This window comes from Spermophilus citellus, assembly GCF_964194105.1.
Source record: "Spermophilus citellus genome assembly, chromosome: 2".
Taxonomy (NCBI): Eukaryota; Metazoa; Chordata; class Mammalia; order Rodentia; family Sciuridae; genus Spermophilus; species Spermophilus citellus.
In genome coordinates this window covers 254,897,926-254,915,037 of record NC_138183.1, presented here as the reverse complement: position 1 = coordinate 254,915,037, position 17,112 = coordinate 254,897,926, and the positions used below count along the sequence as shown (strand labels likewise).

The following is a 17,112-nucleotide window of genomic DNA, read 5'->3' as shown; positions in this document are numbered from 1 at the left end:
TTAAAGGAGAGTAGTCACAACATTCTCACCACACCCAAACCCTGCTGAGGTCCCAAGGCCACATGGATCCACTGAGGGGATCCCAGTACCTGAACCACCCCAGGGACACCACCACACTCCTTGGCCCAGCAACAGTTGCCCCTCCTGGGAGCAGACACCAACAGGAGGTACACATGTGCCAAGTCCAGGCTGGACTGCCTGCCTGGGGCTCAAACTGGGCCAAGCCAGCCGCCCCAGGGAGCAGCAGCCCCTTCAGAGCACCTTGGTATGCATCCAGATGTGGGGCTCGGCCCCAGGGGGCACCGGAACAGCTCTTCCAGCCCAGATGCTGGGCTGACGGGCCTGGGACGCACCAGCTGGTCTGGGCAAGGCGGGGGCTCACCAGCACATTTCCCAGAGTCAGGAGCAGAGACCCCCGAGGGCTCAAGCCCTGCCCGGGCCCTGGGGGGAGTGCACCTGAAGACAGCCCAGGGGGCTGAGAGGAAGAAGGAGGGTGAGGGGCCAGAGGCGGCCAGATATGGCCAAGGGGGGCCTGAGCCCTGGGAGGGCAGGAAGTGGCCCGGCCTGCTCAGGAACAGCATGGGCCACACCCGGGAGTCCTCCAGCCCGACTCAGCAGAGTCACGTGCCTGGGGGCCTGGCCCTGGCCCATGTCCACCCAGCCTCCTGACCAGGCCAGCGCACCCTCTTGCAGTTCCTCTGCCCGCCGGGCACACCCGACCCGCTCGCCACATCCTTTGCAGAAGGAGTCCCAGACAGGAGGCCGGGTGGAGGTGGTCCCCGAGGCAGGTCTGACCCCACCGCGTCACACAGGCCCTGACCACTCCTCCCGGTGGAGACAGAACTCGGATGCCAGCTGCAGCCTGGGGGTGGCCCTCCAGGTGCGGAGCTGGCTGGAGGCAACAGTGGGGTGGGCCAGCCAGGTCACTCAGCGTAGCCAGCAGAGGGGCCCCAGGGCCCTGCCACCGCGGCAGATCAACACCTCAGCTGAAGGGGCACAGACTGGGGTGCAGCTGGCCACCGCTTCCAGAGGACAGCCTCCCCACACCTCGGGCCAGCTCAGCCCCTGAGGCCTCGGGTGTGCCCATGAGCGGGGCCAGGCCCCCGACAAGTCCTGCCCCCGGAAGGCCTTGCTGTTTGGGGAGAAGTCACCACAGAGGCCTCCTGGGCAATGTCCGGTCCCCTCTCCCTGTACCCCCTGCTGGCCTGTGGTGCTGTCTGGGTGGGCCCCCCCACTGGCCTGTGGCGGGTGCTTCTGTGCTGGGTGACAGCCCAGGGCACTGTTACAGGCTCTTCCCTGCAGCTCCTGGCAGGCTGCGGGGTGGCCGCCCTGCGATTGGAGGGTCTCACAGGACATTCATCTCGAGTCCTGCCCACGCTGCCCAGCCGGGCAATGAGCCACCCAGGGCTCCCTCTGCAGGGAGGACTGAGGGCCCCAAAGGGGTCAGCAGCAGCCTCGCAGAGGCTGAGCCCCCAGAGGAGGGGGGGTGATTCTAGGGGAGCCCTGCCCCCAGCCTGTGGGCCAGCTCTGCATCTCGGGAAGGGGCAGGCCGCAGGAGCTGGGGTGGGCCACCTGGGTGCAGGGCCACCCAGGAGGGATAGTCACTTGGGAGCTTGACCGCCGTGGGCTCAGGTAGGGCGGGGCGTGCCAAGCAGGAGCCAGGGGCCAGCCAGGAAGCGCGGCCCAGCCCCAGTGGCCAGTCCTTTCCCCCAGAGAGGCCCTGGGCACAGGGAGTCTGAACTCAGAGGCCCTGGGTATGTGGGGCCTCCAGGGCAGGGCCTGGCCGTGGGCCTCCCCAGTGAAACAGGGGTATTAAGGGTCAGAAAGGCCAGGACCCCTGAGGCGGGGGTAGGGGCTCCCCCTGTCCCCTGGAGCCCCCGTCAGTCGGGCCGGAGCCCAGAGAGGACACCTTCTGCCCACACCTCCTTGGGACCTGGGGCAGCTGGGCAGGCCCGCAGGTCCAGGGTCTGGCCACCCTCGGGCTGTGGCCAGGGCAGGCTGGTCCAGTGCCTGGGGGCTGCAGGAGGCCTGGGGCCGAGTGTCTGTTGGAGACAGACACCCAGAGCCACCTCTTCCCAGCCCCACCCACGGGGTCGGGGTCACCCACTGCAGAGCAGAAGACCTGGGGCCTGGCCCATGGGGCCCTGGGAGCCCCGGGGAGGACTCCTCCCAGGGCCTATAGAGAGGCCCCAAGACGAAAAGTGACAGTGACCACAGAGGAGTGGGACTTGTTCCTGGTATCCTGTGGTATTATGGTTAATTCTGGGTCAACTTGACTGCGGCCTGGGATGCCCAGAGAGTTGGTTAAACATTATCCTGGGTGTTTCTGTGAAGGGTTTTGGAACATATTTAATGTTTAAATCAGTAAATTGAGAAAAGAGGACTGCTCTCCCTGAGGTGGTGGGCCTTGCCCTAATTAGTCGCAGGTCTGCACAGAACAGGCAGGCCAGCCCTGTGTGGGGTGGGGGCCTTCCTGTCTGGTGGCCTGGGCGAGGACACCATCCCTCTTCCTGTCATTGGGCCTGGACGGAGGCAGCGGCTCTCAGGCTCCAGCTTGCCCACGGCAGACTAGGGACTCTGAGCCAGTTCCCTACCGTACTCTCTGCCCACCCTGCTGTCCTGTTCTCTGGGGACCTAACATCCTGGCCCTGGGCTGGCCTCCCTGGACAGTGAGTAGGGACGCGCATGAGCATAAGCTGAGCTGAACACGTGAGCTCCGACCAAGAGCCAGAGTCCGTAGGAGGAACTCGCAGGCACAGGCTCTTGCCCTGCGCCTCTGGGCTCTGCATCATGGCGCCCGAGCTGGCTGGGGTCAGGGTGGAGTGTCCTCTCTACCCAGCCACTCAATTCCCCTCTCCAGGGAAGAGGTTCTAGATCTGGGGAGCAGAGGCCCCACCCCACCCTGGATGGCACAGCGCAGTGGCCCAGAGCTGCCCCTGGGCCAAGGACTAGGGGGCAGAGCCGAGCTGCTGCTGTCTCTCCTGGCCCATGGGGCCGTCTGCTCCCCGAGGCCCACCTGGGGTGGCTTGGGGCCAAGCTGCCCTCATGCAAATCCACGTGGAGGAGGATGGGCCCCAGACCCCTTCTGCCCTGCACGGCCGCCTTGGTTGCACTCAGAGCGGGACATCCACCAGGGCCCGGATCATTCTTGGGCAGCACTGGGTGGACACGGGCTGGGGGTGCGGGCTCTGTTGGCCTCGGGCCGAAGCTCTCTCCTTCCTGGCTGTGCCACATCCAGACTCACAAATCGACAGCTCTCTGCCCGGCACCCAGGCTGTCCCTGCACAGGTGTCCCCTTGCTGAGGGAGCTGGCAGGTGTGGACAGGCTGAGTGCCCCTCCTCTTCCTCCCCCCATCCAGGGGCTAGGAGGACCCTGAGTCTTGAGAGTAATAAAGACCCCAAGAGCCCAAGTGTCCCACCTTCCTGCTGTCAGTCCACCACCATGCAGTAACCGAGACACCAGGGCTGAGTCACCCAGTCACATGGCGGGTTAGGGAGGGAGGTGGCACTTAGCCCTGGCACCACCCCTCCGTGGAGAGCTGCACGCTGCCACAGGGGCACCAGGCCCGGCACCGCCCAGAGACGCTAGCTGGGCTGTGGGTCTGTCCAGCTGGGAGGCCCCACCTGCTGCCACAGGCTCCCCCACGCTGCCCCCACCCCACTCATGGCTCAGCGTCTAGCTGATAGACGGGGAGCCTGAGGCACCGGGGGGAGAGCCACCCCACAGCCCAGGGCCGCAGCCATCACCAGGAGCCACCACGTCCCTCGCCCAGGGCTGGCCTGTCTCCCCAGTCACCCACTGTCCTCTTCCTCCAGCAGGTCACATTGTGTGCCCTACCTGAGGCCAGCCAGGATGGCAGCCAGGGTGATTCTGACAGGACCTGTCCTCCCAGAACAGGCAGGGAGTCCCACCCCCAGGTGGGACGGCTCCACCCACACTGAGCACCATGGAGAGGAGGGGCGCCCCTCACCCGCACCCTGGGTCCCGCGCACAGTGGGTGGACAACCCTTGTCTGTACCTGGATGCTGAACACAGTGGGTGGACACCCCTCACCTGCACCCTGAGTCCTGCGCACAGTAGGTAGACGTCCCTCACCTGCACCCTGGGTCCCACGCACAGTGGGTGGACACCCCTCACCTGCACCCCGGCCCCTGTGCACAGAGGCTCAGCCCTGGGCTTGGCCCGATGTGAGCAGCACCAAGAGTGCCCACTGAGTGCTGTGTGCAGAACTCCCCCCTGGCCAAGCGCTGCCTGGTCCCCATCTCAGCTGCAGAGGAAGGGTCACCTGAACTCTCTCTGAGGGGACTGACGGGGTCTCAGGGCCCAGGCCCCTCCCGCAGCCTCTGGCACGTGGCCATGCTCACCACTGACCATCCAGGCAGGGACAGCTACTGGGGTTGAGCAGGAGACAGCGGACAGGTGTGTGCTAGAGCCAACCTCTGGGCCTATCTGGGACGGCCAGCTGTGACAGTCCTGGTGGCCCGCCAGCCTGCGGGCGGCTCAGGGCTGTGGCCTCGGGGGCTCCTCCCCGTGGTGTGGGGAGCTGGCTTCGCCGGAAGTCACCGTGCGCCTGGAGTGAAAGCCGCCCTGCCAGGCGGGCGAGGCCAGACCCTGCTGTGCTCTTCTTGCCACCTGCCAGTGGGGCCTGGAGGTGACAGCTCAGGGGACAGTGACAACACCCAGCCCCCCGGCTCACTGCAGGGAGAACCCCGGGGGACGCTGGCTTCATGCGAGGTGTCCAAGACTGGCCCTGGGCTGCCTGCAGGGCCCCACACCCAAGCTGGCAGGTTCCCACGGAGCTGGGGTCCCCAGGCTGAGGGCCCGCTGTCCAGAGCCCTGAGGACGCCCCCTTGCAGGGTTTTCTCCTGGCCTCTCCCTGCTGGGCTGAGGCCCTCAGCCTGACTCCAGCCTGACCCAGCTTCCCCGGGGAAGGGTGCTGGGCTCAGACCTGGAGGTCCCTGAAGGCCTGGGTAGTGGTGGCGCTGGCGGGAGGTGGTGCAGCTTGCAGGACGCGGGGCCCGGTGGGAGGTCCCCAGCCCGGGGCACCCAGGAGGCCTTCCTGGGGGAGGCTGCTCAGAGCACCAGCTGGAAAGTTGGCTCCAGTGAGGATGTGGCAGGGCCACCCTCGTGTCACCATGCCTTGGCTCCTCCTGAGGGCACCTGACACCCACGCCTTGGTCCCTGTGGTTAGGGTGGCACGGAGGGCACCTGTGTCTCCCGGGTGGCTCAGCCTCAGCTCTCCTGCAGCACAGGCCACCTCCTGCCATCTGAGGAGCTGTAGTGACCGCCTTCCCCTTGTCCACAGGCCTGCTCCAGCCACCCCGGGCCGTCCTGCCTGGCTGCCTCCTCCTCCTCCCCAGAGGCCCACGGTGCAGGGCCACAGGTTCCTTCCTGGAGAAGCCACAGGGCTCCAGGGGGGGCATCCAGCCGGGGCCTCACACAGGGCAGGCTGTGCTGGCTAGCGGGCACTGCCGAGCAAGCACCAAGTCCCATTGCTCCCTCACGCCCCCCAGGACACACCCCGGGGCCCTCCAGGCCTCCACTATGTGTCCCCAGGGACAGGCCAGGGCCCCCTCCATCCGCTCTCAGGCAGATGCCCTGGAGGGGCTGCAAGGCCAGTGGGATGAGAGCCCCGAGGGACGCGAGGCCCTGGCCGTAGGCTGAGTCATGGACAGAGGTCCAGAGACCCCTCGCCACCCCTGGCCCCTTGGTCCCCCCAGGCCATCAGAGCTGAGAAAGGTCCCTGGGGACGGGTAAGAAGCGGAGCTTGTCCTCCAAGCCTAAAGCGGGTGTGTCGCTGACACACTGGTCACACTCTGAGACGATGAGTCAGGCAAGCACTGCCCCACCTCGTGAGCAGCACTGAGATGACACAGAGCACCTGGCGGCTGTGGCTGGGGACAGCCAGGGCCCTGGCAGCACCACATCCTCTGATCCAGACTGGCTATAGGAACTTGCCTTGAGGTTGGCCATGTCGGGCGGTTACCTCTCCTGGCCCCTGACTCTGGGGACACCACCCTGTGCCCTACCCAGGTCCCCAGCCGGCCTCACATGCCTCGCCCACAGGGCAGAAGGCAGGCCCTCCTCTGGCCACAAGCAAGAGTCCCCCTCCTGTCACCAGTAGGCAGGAGAGGTGGCCCGTGGGGGCGATGGCTCTCAAGGTCTGGTGTGCTCCACAAGAGGGGCTGCATCTCTTTCCCGGAACAACCCCAACAAATGGCCCCAAGCTGGGCGGCTTACAACGACACGGTCTTACTCTCCCATGTTCTGGATCCTCCTGATCCAAAGCCACGGCTTCAGCGGGTCACACTCCCTCCAAGGACTCAAGGGATAGTCCTCCCTGCCTCTTCCAGCTTCTGGGGCTCCAGGAGTCCCTGGCTTGTGGCCACGTCTTAGGCCACATGTATGTCTCTGCCTCAAATCTCTCTCCCTCCTGTGTAAGTCACTGGATTGAGAGTCACCTAGAACGCCTGCCAGATCCAGGTGACTCACAAGATCCTTCGTCACAGCCGTAAAGAGGGGACTGCTTTCTCCTGCAGGCCCCTGAGCTCACCCGCACCAGCCACCCTCCCCGCCGGGAACCCACAGTCCCATCCGTCCACCTGGGGGTCCAGATCTGCTTCTGGGCCCCCTTCCCTCTGCTGGGGCGGTGCCCAGCATGGAGTGGCACAGGAAGGGGTGGGCCCTGGGGACTGCCTTCCTGAGGACACTGCCCAGACCCCACACTCAGGCCCCAGCCCGAGGCCCGGCATTCAGAGCAGCGCGTGCATTTTACAGATGAGAAGCTGGAGCGAGACCAGCAGGACGGGGCCGCCGTGGGCCAAGCCTGGGGCAGAACCAGGCCTGCTGACCTTCCAGGCAGCCCAGCAAAGGGCCCTGGGGTTCCATCTGACCCCTGGGCTGTCACAGGGGAAGGACGTGCCACCCCTGGTGTTCCCCAGGAGGCTGGTGGGCTGAGTAATGGGTGGCCTGTACATTCTGCCTGGGCCGGCAGGCCAATGCCCCCCAAACCCAGGCAGCAGGGGCCACTCCACCAGCAAGGACAGCATTCTCTTCAAGGGAACCGCCCACCCACCCAGCTCAGGCCAAGGCCAAGCTAGCAGCCTCGGCCCCTGCAGCCCGGAGAACCCGGCCATTGTGCCTATCCAATGTGCCCACCTCACTGGGAGTGAGACCAAGACCCTGTCCCACAGCCCGCAGGGAGCCCCCAGACTGGTGTGGGTGCAGCAGGTCCAGCCCACTGCATGTTACTGCCGCCTGCGGTGGTCAGCCCTGAGGGAGAACTTCCTAGTTCCTAGACCTTGGAGGGGCCAGGGTTTGCTTGGGGGGGTGGGGGAGGAAGGGGAGAAAAGGGTCTTGCTAGTGGTTTCCTCTATTGGACAGGGGGGACCTCAGAGAGAGCCCGCAGGTGGGACTCCTGCCTAAGAGGAAGTGGGGCCTAGGCACAGTGGCTCCTCTGTCATGCTACAGCTGCTGGACCCAGGATAGTATATTTGGGGACCCGGCTGTCCTTGTCCCTCTTGGCCCTGAGTTCCCACTGCACTTTTAACGGGGCTGGAAGCCGCTCCTGAGGGGCTGGGGAGAGGGCAGCGCTGGGCTGGGGCCTGGGGCCCGAGTGAACCTTGGTAAGTCCTGTTCTAGAAAAGTCCGCACAGAGAGGCAGAGACCGCAGGCGCCTCGGAGGCCAGGAGCCCCTGCGCAGTGGAGCCTGCACCTCCCCCACGCCCTCCTGCCACACCCGGCCGATGCATGGGGGACACAGACAGGCGCCTGCTGAGGGCAGAGGGGCACTGGCAGCTGCTGCGGAGCCACAGCCCCGCCCCAGCCCCCCAGGACTTAGTACAGAGGATCATAAGCCCCCAGGCGGCCCCGACTGTGCCCAGGCCTGCTCAGTCACCCCCCAGCCCAGCTTCATTTTCCCAAAGGCAAACCCAGGGCCTGCATGTGACGAGTTCCATTCTTTGACGTGGCTCCAGAGTGAGCAGGTAGGATAGGAGTCCAGGACAGTGGCTTTCACAGGGACCACATGCATGTGTCACCAGCTGTGTGACTCACCCAGTCCTGAGGGGCCAGGCTGGGCAGGGTCCTGGCTGGCCAAGCCTCGGTAGCCTCTGTATGGCTGATGCTCACTGCGCTGCTGGGGCCTGCGTGGCCTTGTGTGCGAAGTGCTGAGCTGGACAGGGGTCTCCAGGGCACAGGGAGACCCTGGCAGAAGCCCCAGGGAGAGGTGTCCTTGGATAAGTGCCCCAGAGGGTCTGGCATGGGGCTGGGCATGGCTCCTGCCCCTGCTGGGCAGCCCGAATCCACACAAGTCAGACAAGGTGCAGGGCTGGCCGCAGTGATGGGGCGGCTGTGTGCAGGGGCAGCCTGGACGCCATGCTGCGTGCACACGGCCCTGAGCTGGCCCAGCCAGAAAGGTGGGTGGCGCAGGCCATGCACGGCCACTGAAGGGTAAGGGGTCTGGGGGCAGGCGGGTGGGCACCAGTGCGGATCTCGCCGTGCAGTATTGACGATACTCGCTCTGCAGGCCATGGCCTCCGTCTCGCCTGGTCACCTCCACAGATGCATGTCACTGCTACTGTTAGATGTACCAGCAGAGCCATTGGGAAGCCCACGTGGGTAAGAGGTGAGGGGACCAGAACTGTGGGGATGAGAGGAGCTGCGGCCCCTGGGTGCAGCGGGGAAGTGGGGTCCCCTGCAGGGCCCTCTGCAGGAGCCAGTCTCCCTTACCCACCCAGGGACCGCAGCCTGTACGCCCACTGTCCCCGCACCTCACCCAGCTGCCCTCAGTTCCCAGGACTGGCCAGACTCAGGCCAGGGCCACTTCCCAGTGGAGGCCAGGAATGTGGCAGAGCCAGGGTCCCTCAGGTGGGGCAGGAGGTGCCCCAGGCTACCCCTTCCTATCTCAGTCCCCAGCACTCTGCCTAACCCTCCCTGGGCCACAGCACTGCAGCAGCCCCTCCCCACACTCCACCCTGAGCAAGGAGCCAGTGGCCCTGCAGGCCCTGGGGACAGGTCACCAGGGAGCAGCTGTCAGCTCCTCTGCCAGGTACTCGCAGTCCCCCAGGCTGTTCACGCCCATCTTACAAACCCGGGATGGAGCCCTGTGCTGCCCGGACTGACCACAGGTCCCCAGAGCCCTGGCCTGCTCCAGCAGGGCCCCCCTCTGCTCCTCGATGGTCAAAATGACCCCAGGAGCCAGGCAGCCTGGGGCACAAGGGCCAGGTGTGGTGACTGCCATGTGCTTGGTGCCCACCCTCCCGCGCGCACACACACACACCATGCACGTGCACTGAGGACACGCCAGCACACACATGCCCATGCACAGCCCCCACACACACACGTGTTGCAGGGACACACAGGCTGCAAGTATGCAAACAGATGTGCAGGCGCAGAACCACTTAAAAACACGCGTGCACACGCAGACACACGGACACACGGGTACACACGCTCGGCAAGTCACAGGCGCCCCAGGCCTGTCCCTCAGCCCATCTCCCCTTCATGAGCATCTTCCTCCTGAGAGGGCTCTCCCCGGGGCCTGGGACTGCAGGTGGCTCCCGGCAGCACTGAGGTGAGGGGTCTCGGGGGGGTGGTGACCCAGGTGCCCAGGTGGGCACATCTAAGTCAGCCATTTCACAGGAGGCCAGGGTGGAAGTCTCGCCCACCAAAGCTGAGCCCCTGGCCCACACCCAGGGGCTGGCCAGGGGCACTCACTGGACAGACTCTCCTCCAGGGAGGAGCGGGCACCTGCCCTCCCGGGCAGCTCCCCAGCCCGGCGCTGCCTCGTGTCCACTCCCCACCCGGTAGGTGAGGAGCAGCCTGAGGCTCCTCACTTTTCTGGGGCAGCAAGGCCTTACCTGTGAACCCAGGTGGCCCCTCCCTGCCCACCCCCGTGCCCAGGGCTGGGAGGACGGAGTGCCCGCTGCAGTGGTGTCACCCCAAGTCCAAGTCCACAGAGCCCCCTTCTCTCCACCAGGTCCGGCTCTCAGCCCACCTCCCTGGGTGTCACAAAGCGCTGGACCACTGTCCTAGTGGCCCCCTCATGGGGTAGACGGTTCAGGTGCACCCCCCAAAGATAGGTCCTGGCCCCAGGACCCGTGGCCATGCCTGTCTTTGGGTCTTTATTTTCATTTCTGATGGAGCTAAGGACGGAACCCAGGCCCATGCTCCACCAGTGCAGCTGTCCCTGGAAAGGGTCTCTGCAGATGGACTGACCTAAGGCCAGGTGACGCGGCCTAAGGTGGCCCCAGATCCATAAGACAAGGTGACACGGCCTAAAGGGGCCCCAGATCCTTAAGGCAAGGTGACGTGGCCTAAGGTGGCCCCGGATCCAATGCGGGGTTCTTACAAGAGAGAAGGAGAGGCAGACGCAGAGGAGAGTGACGTGAACCTGTGGCAGAGACTGGAGAGCTGTGGCCTCAGGCCCAGGATCACCTGGGGCCCGCAGCTGGACGAGGCCACAGGCCAGGATCCTCTAGAGCCCGGAGCCGGAGCAGGCCGCAGGACCCTCCCTGGAGCCTCTGGAGTGAGCCTTCCCCACAGCACCTTGACTTCAGACCTCCCGGCCCCGGGGCGAGGAACGGATCCGCTGCTCTAGCACACACACGTGGTCACTTGCTGTAGCTGCCCAGGACATAGAGGCACCGGGCTGGGGCTGAGAGGGAGAAGGGCCTGACAGAGGAGAGGGGACAGCCCTCTCCAGCCCTCAGGACGTGGCGGAAGGACCTGCTGCCAGAGGCACTGACGAGGCTGTGGCTGCCATCTTCCACGCAGCCCCACCAAGCCGACCTGACACTCCACTCAGCCCAGCCACACTCTGTGCCCTGCCTGGGCATGGACACCACCCACGTCCTGTCCCACTCAGAAAAGCCAGGGGCTGAAGGTGGCGTGTCCCCTTTAAATCTCACTCTCACCCCCCCCCCATGCCCCTGCTGCAGAGGCCACCATTGTACAGCTATAGGGAAACACGAGACCCTCAGAGGAAGGTCAGTGACGTGGCAGACGCCAGCCTGTCCCCTGGGAGGGTCTCCAGGTGACTTGGTAATACTGGGCTGGGCACCTGGGTGGCCCCAAGTGGAGGTCACCTTCTCCCAGGCCCTGTGTGCAGGGTCTCTGTCCCGGACAGCTGCCCTCCCCACGCTGCCTCAGCCAGACTGGACAAGTTGTGCCTATCACCTGTGCCTCCCGGCCACGCGGCTGCTCAGGGCAGCCTCACCAGACAGTTCCAGGGAGACCAGGGCCCTGTGATGTCTCTCCAGCTCCTGCCCGTGCGGAGGGACAACACTGGCCCCTACTGTGTTCTGGGCCTGCTCCCCTCTCCAGCAGAAGTGGGGTGGCCTCGGCAAAGCCCACGGCAGAGGAGCTGCTCTGGGCAGGGCTGCCCTGCAGAGCCTCGGCCGGTCCTGCCCACCCTGATCTGAGCACCGCGGCCCAGCGGTAGTCAGGTGCGGTGCTGGCTGGGCAGCGTCCCTCAGCACCTGCTACTTACCACAAGTGATGCTGACCTGCAGCTTCAGCAACGACTTCAACCTCCTTAAGGTAAAAATGCACATTGATGAAAGCAAGTGACCCAAAGTCACACCGGCCCTGGGAGCTGCTCGGGAGTGGCCCCGTGGCCTCACCAGGTCAAGCCACCAAGCCTGGGGCAAGAGGTCTCAGCTGCAGCCCGCTGGCCTTCCAGACCACAGGCTGTCCGGGTGGTGCAGCCCCTCCGTCCCCATTCCCTGCTGGTCTCACAGCCGTGCCTTCCAAGGGCCCGTCTGAGTCTGGCCGGATGAAACCTCCCTCTCGAATCTCCCACCAGCTCCCTCTCCTTCCCCTTGTGGCCCTGCTGTCGCGGCAGGGTGCAAGGTCTCCAAGCCCTGGTCCCATGCCTGGAAACAGCAGGTGCTACCTCCCTGAGTGCCCACAGCCAATGCCTGGAGCCCCCAGGGAGGGCTGGGTGTTGAACACACGCGTCCGCCGTCACAGGAATCCACACGGGGTGTTCATCAAGAACGCAGAACTCAGGAAGCAGCCAAGGTAAATGTAGCACACCTCCCTCTGCGGCCTCACTACCCTCCAACCCCAGCCTCCACGTCCACTCACGCCTGGTTTGCACACGCTTCAGTCAGCCTTAGGGTTGCAAAGAGCTGTCGCATCACAGGCTTGGAGTGACTTCCTGGTATGGAAGTCACTGATTCTTAGCAGGACTGGCCGACTTGTCTGTAAAAAGGCCTGTGGCCCAGAGAAGTGGCTCCCGAGGGACTCCTGGGGGCTAGTCCAGCTCTGGCAGGCTGGCCAGGGCCTGGGCCACTCAGGCCCATGACACCAGCACCCTCACACACAGGGCTGAGTCCCCGGGAATGACGGATGGCCTCTGGTAGACAAATAGCACTGAAGATCACAAAGAAACCGAAACACAGACGCGGTTTTAAATGACGAATGGTGAGTGTGTGTGTGGGGTCGGGCCATTCACTAAACTGCAATCTAAACCAAATGCAGGCACAGGCTGCTGGGGTCACCACCCCAGGCCCCGAAAGCTCCAAGTGACCCGGGTGGACAGGCCTCCAGTGTGGACCAACACCCACCAGAGCCCTTTGGAAGATGCCTCCATTTTCCTTCTCTGTGAGGGATCCTCAGCAGGACTGGCAGAGGCTCCATGGTGAAGTCAGATGAAGTGGGTGGGTCCCAGCTGGGAGCTCCCGGCTCCCTCTCCAACTCCAGTGCTCTCTGCAGCACCCCAGGGGTGGCAGGGGCTCCTGGGCCACACCTCCTGGGCCACGGCACTGAGGAGCACCCCGAGGGTCTGCAGATGGCGCCTGGTGAGGGAGGGGCAGGGAGGTCCACCCCCCACTCCATAGCACAGGTGGGAGGTCTGGCCTAGGGGCAGGGAAGGCACCTGGGAAGGCCACGCCACTGAAGCCCAAGGCCACTGAAGCCCAAGGCCACTGAAGCCCAAGGCGGCTGGGCGTGCTCCACCCCCCTGTGAGGAAAGCTTTCCAGAAAGCCCTCCAGCAGGTGCTGGCTGGACGCCAGAGGCCAAGGTGGTGGACACTCACTGCCCTCGCCCTGCCCCAGGCTGCAGATCCGGGAGGCTAAGTTGCAGAGAGGGCCTCCTGAGGTGGGAACGGCCAGCAGGAGGGGTGTGATGGCCCTGCGTGCAGGGTGACCTTCCTGAGGGACTTCTGCCTGGGAAGGCCGGAGACACCTCTGTGGGTGCCCTGCTCCTCAAGGTCCGGAGGACAGAGGGCCTCCAGACTCAACCCCAGGCTGGCCGAGCCAGGGCTCCCGGGCAGGCACCAGACAGTGAGGACGGGAACCGGTGAGGTCAGCGTGTTTCCAGGCACCCCCCCTCCCCGCCCGGGCAGGACAGTCTCCGACCAGGACGCAGAGGCCACGCAAACCACCTAGAGCCACCTAGAGCCGCTGTGCCGTGGCCAGACCCACCCTCCTCGACTCCTGGGTCTTAGGGTCAGGCCAACTTCTGGGTTTTTGATTAACAGAACGTGTTGGTCACTGAGAGGGGCCTTGTGAGGACACTGGCAAACATCTTTGGGGGCAGCTTAGCCTCCTGCAGGCCTGTTCTGAAGGCAGAGGGGGAGGGAGAAAAGCCCTCCCTCTGATGGGGTGAGAGAGCTGGGGTCTCCCCCTGGGACCCTGAAGGCCAGGAGAGTCAGGGATGGACCCAGGGATGGCCACACTCTGATGGGCACCTGCTGGGCTCATTTTTTGGGCCCACGTCCCTCCATAGGTGCCCCAGGAGCCTGACCACAGGACCAGCTCCAGAGACAGACGGAAACAAACTGAAGGACTTCCCCGGGATGGGGTAGGACTGACGGGTGTAGGGCGCACGGAAACGAGCCGGAACGGCCTCCTGACTGCCCTGGCAGAAGCTGGAGCAGGCTGTGGGCTACTGTCTTGCTGCTTCCCCGGGGCTGCAGATGACTGGCCGAGGAGGGTCGTGATGGAGCGACATTGAAATGCAGCCAGAGGCTGCTGGGACCGGCTGTGATCCAGCCATATAGGGTAAGCCACGCCACGGAGCCTGCACATGCAAACCAAGAGCAGCTCCCTGGAGGACAGGGCACAGGGCAGTGGCTTAGGGACGGTGCCCAGCTTTCCCTTCACGCCGTCACTCTTAGAACAGACCTGGGCATGAACGCCTGGCCCACGGCCCTCGATGCAGCCCACTGGTCAGATCAGTGAGGCGGGACTGGTGTCGTGGGCGATTCCTGTGTCTAAGTCTCACAATATTTAACTACTGATCAAAATTCCCATTCAGGACAGGGCTGGGAGCCCCAGCCCTCTCTACACCCGGGTAGGCCTGGCTCTTGCTGAGTCCCCCCAGCACCCCTAGGAGACTGGCACAGCGGAGGCCCATTTCACAGAGGAGGAAACTGACAGAACTTAAAGGTCTTGCCCAGGGCCACACAGGTGGGGACGACGCCTGGCTCTCTGACTGTCCATGTCCTATCCCCATGACAAGGCTCCCAAGGTCAGACGCTCGCTCTGCTCACCCCGCGGAGCCTGCGGGGAGGAGCCTTCACCTGGCACAGGTGGGAGGCGTGGAGCACCTGCTTGGGGCGTTTGTAGCCCAGCGTGTTAGGCCCTGTGGCTGACGACCCAGCCACCCACGGCCTCTGCAAAACAAGGTGACCAAGGCCAGCAAGGAGAAGCTGCGGCTCGCCGACCAGCGCGGGAAGAAGAGGGCCACGTCCTTTGTTAGGCAGGAGCAGCTTCACCAGGGCCCAGGCGGAAGGAGTCAGGCCGGCGGCGAAGACCCTGGCCCACGAGAGGAGGGGAAGGGGCTGCAAAGGGTGAGGTCACACTCAAGCAGGCTCATGCTGAACAGCAGTGACAGCCCAGGAGCCAGCCCCCCAGGAAGACAGGCCGTGGCCTGGGACCAAGCCCCCTGGAGACAGAGTCAGTGTCCTGGATGGAGAGAGGAAAGGCGTTCCAGGCCAGGGAGGGCATCTGCAGACCTCAGTGTGGGTGGTGGGCAGCCCTGGCTGCTGGCCCGGGTGGGCTCAACAGTGAGCCCAGGCTGCCGGAGACCCACCAGAGCGAGCAGCCTGCGGCCCTGCAGAGCAGGGACAAGAGGGTGGCCCTGCCTCCGCCTGCTGGGGGGACTGGCACACCACCCCCTCTGGCCAGGTAGCATTGGCTGAGGGCAGGCAGCCACTATGTGGGGGATCCAGGTGGTTGAGAGCCAGTTGGGGGTGCCTGGGAGGCACGGGCAGTGAGGGCGGGACCCCAACAGCTGCCATCACACATGCCTGGACCACGGGGGCCATGGGCCCCTCAGATGTGTTCAAGAGGGACACTTAGGAGCCTCCACAAGCACTTGCCCACCGTCCAGGAAGGATGACAGGGGCCACTTGAACAGGACCTGCTACCAGGCCCTGTCCCCAAGTGGCCGGGCCCTCAGGTTGCACACGGGCTGATGCCTTACATTCCTAGCTCAAGGCCTCGTCTGCACACCTCAAATGCTCCCAGCCTCTGTGGCCAGGCACCCCGTGTCCTCCCAGCAACTCTGCCCTTCGGGGACCTGCCATCCCACACGCTGCTATTCAGAGGCAGAATCTAGGCCTCGCTTCGGTGGGGGCCACACGCCCCCGCAGGAGCCAGGCCCAAAGTGGAAACGCTGCGTGGTGCTGCGGCAGGAAAGCCGCTGCTTCTTCCTCTGCCCCAAGGAGATCAGAGGACCCCACGAGGCAGCAGGCCCAGGGCTGGCCGCCCGCTTCTGTGTCTGTCCCTGTCCTTTTCTTTCTGGCCCCAGGACTACAGGGGAGCGGGGCTGGTCATGTGGGAGAGTGGGGTGGTGGTTCCAGCAGCAGGTCATCTGTTGCCCTAGGATGTGCACCCGGAGGTCATGAGGGCGCAGCAAAGTGCTCTGCGACACCCAGGAAACCGGCTTCCAGAGCGGAGGGCGGGGTGGGGGGCAAGACCCCCGACCACAGTCTCGCAGCTTTCAAACTTCTTGAAACAAGTGGAAACTTTTCCTTGCATAAAAGTAGACGCAGATCTTCAAGACACAGAATGGTCTGGGGAGCAGGGGCGGGTGGGGAGGGCTTCAGGCAATGCGCGCACTGGAGGCCGCGCTGTCCCCAAGCTCCCGCCTGTTGATGCTGGTGTGCAGGAGCCCCAGGACCTGCTGCTAGGGACCCTCAAAGACCGGGAGCTGAGGCTGGCGAGGGGCAGCACAATGACCCTGTGTTCTCAGAGCCATTCTCTCTCCCCTCAAGCAGGAGCCGGCACGCTGTGAGCTAGGGCTGCCTGGCCCCCGAGGGCCGGGCTGGCACTGACGCTCCAAGATGGCCACATGTGGAGTGAGAGCCCCAGAGGCCCCACCCGCACAGCACCAGCCCAAGGTGGGGTTGCCGAAAGGAGTGCAGGGGGGAAGGGTCAGGGATGCCAGGGTCAGGGGTGCCAGGGTCAGGGGCACCAGGGGCAGGAGGTTGAAGCCTAGGGACCCAGGCTCTGTGGGCCAGGTTTCACCCAGGACACAGGCAAAGGTCAGCGAGGCCTGGGGTGTTCTGGGGCCTCTGGGGGCTCTCACTCCACATGGGGCCCTTCTTGGAGTTCCAAGCACACCTAACACACCTAGCACACCTGCCCCCAGCCCCTGGCCTGGGGCTAATGACGAGCCAGGCTCCTGACCAGCAAGGGGCTGGCTGCCGGGGAGGGGAGCAGCCCCACTCTGGATCTGCTCCACCTGGGGACACGTGCTACAATCCTGACTCCATAGGTAACCACACACAGGCTTGAGACCAGGTACAGGTAACCACTTCCCACAGAATGGCTGCCCTTCGTGGCTCAGGGTCCACCCACAGAGGAGGCAGCTCAGGGCAGCCTGGACACATGCCAAGTTCAGGAGAAGAGGAGGCCTGGGGAGGCGAAGGAGGGTCTCCCAGAAGAAGCAGGGTCCACCTGGGGTTCTTCCCCCAGGGAGGTGACCCAGGACCATGGCCAGGGAGGTGATGCTGGAGCTTGGAAACCCTTGCTGGGGCCCTGAGGGCAGTACCAGGCACACATGGAATGGCCGAGCTTACCCAGTGCTGGGGACCCCACAGGCTGGCTTGAGCCTGACGTTGAGACAGGGAAGGGCGGCTTGGACGTGCAGGAACTTG

At 64.8% G+C, this 17,112-nt stretch overlaps 1 protein-coding gene across 4 annotated transcripts in view; it reads right to left on the bottom strand.

Moving 5' to 3' along the window:
* The window catches only part of OSBPL5 (oxysterol binding protein like 5), a 75,643-nt gene that overhangs the window by 34,143 nt on the left and 24,388 nt on the right, over positions 1-17,112 (bottom strand). The gene's annotated exons all lie outside the window — the stretch shown is intronic.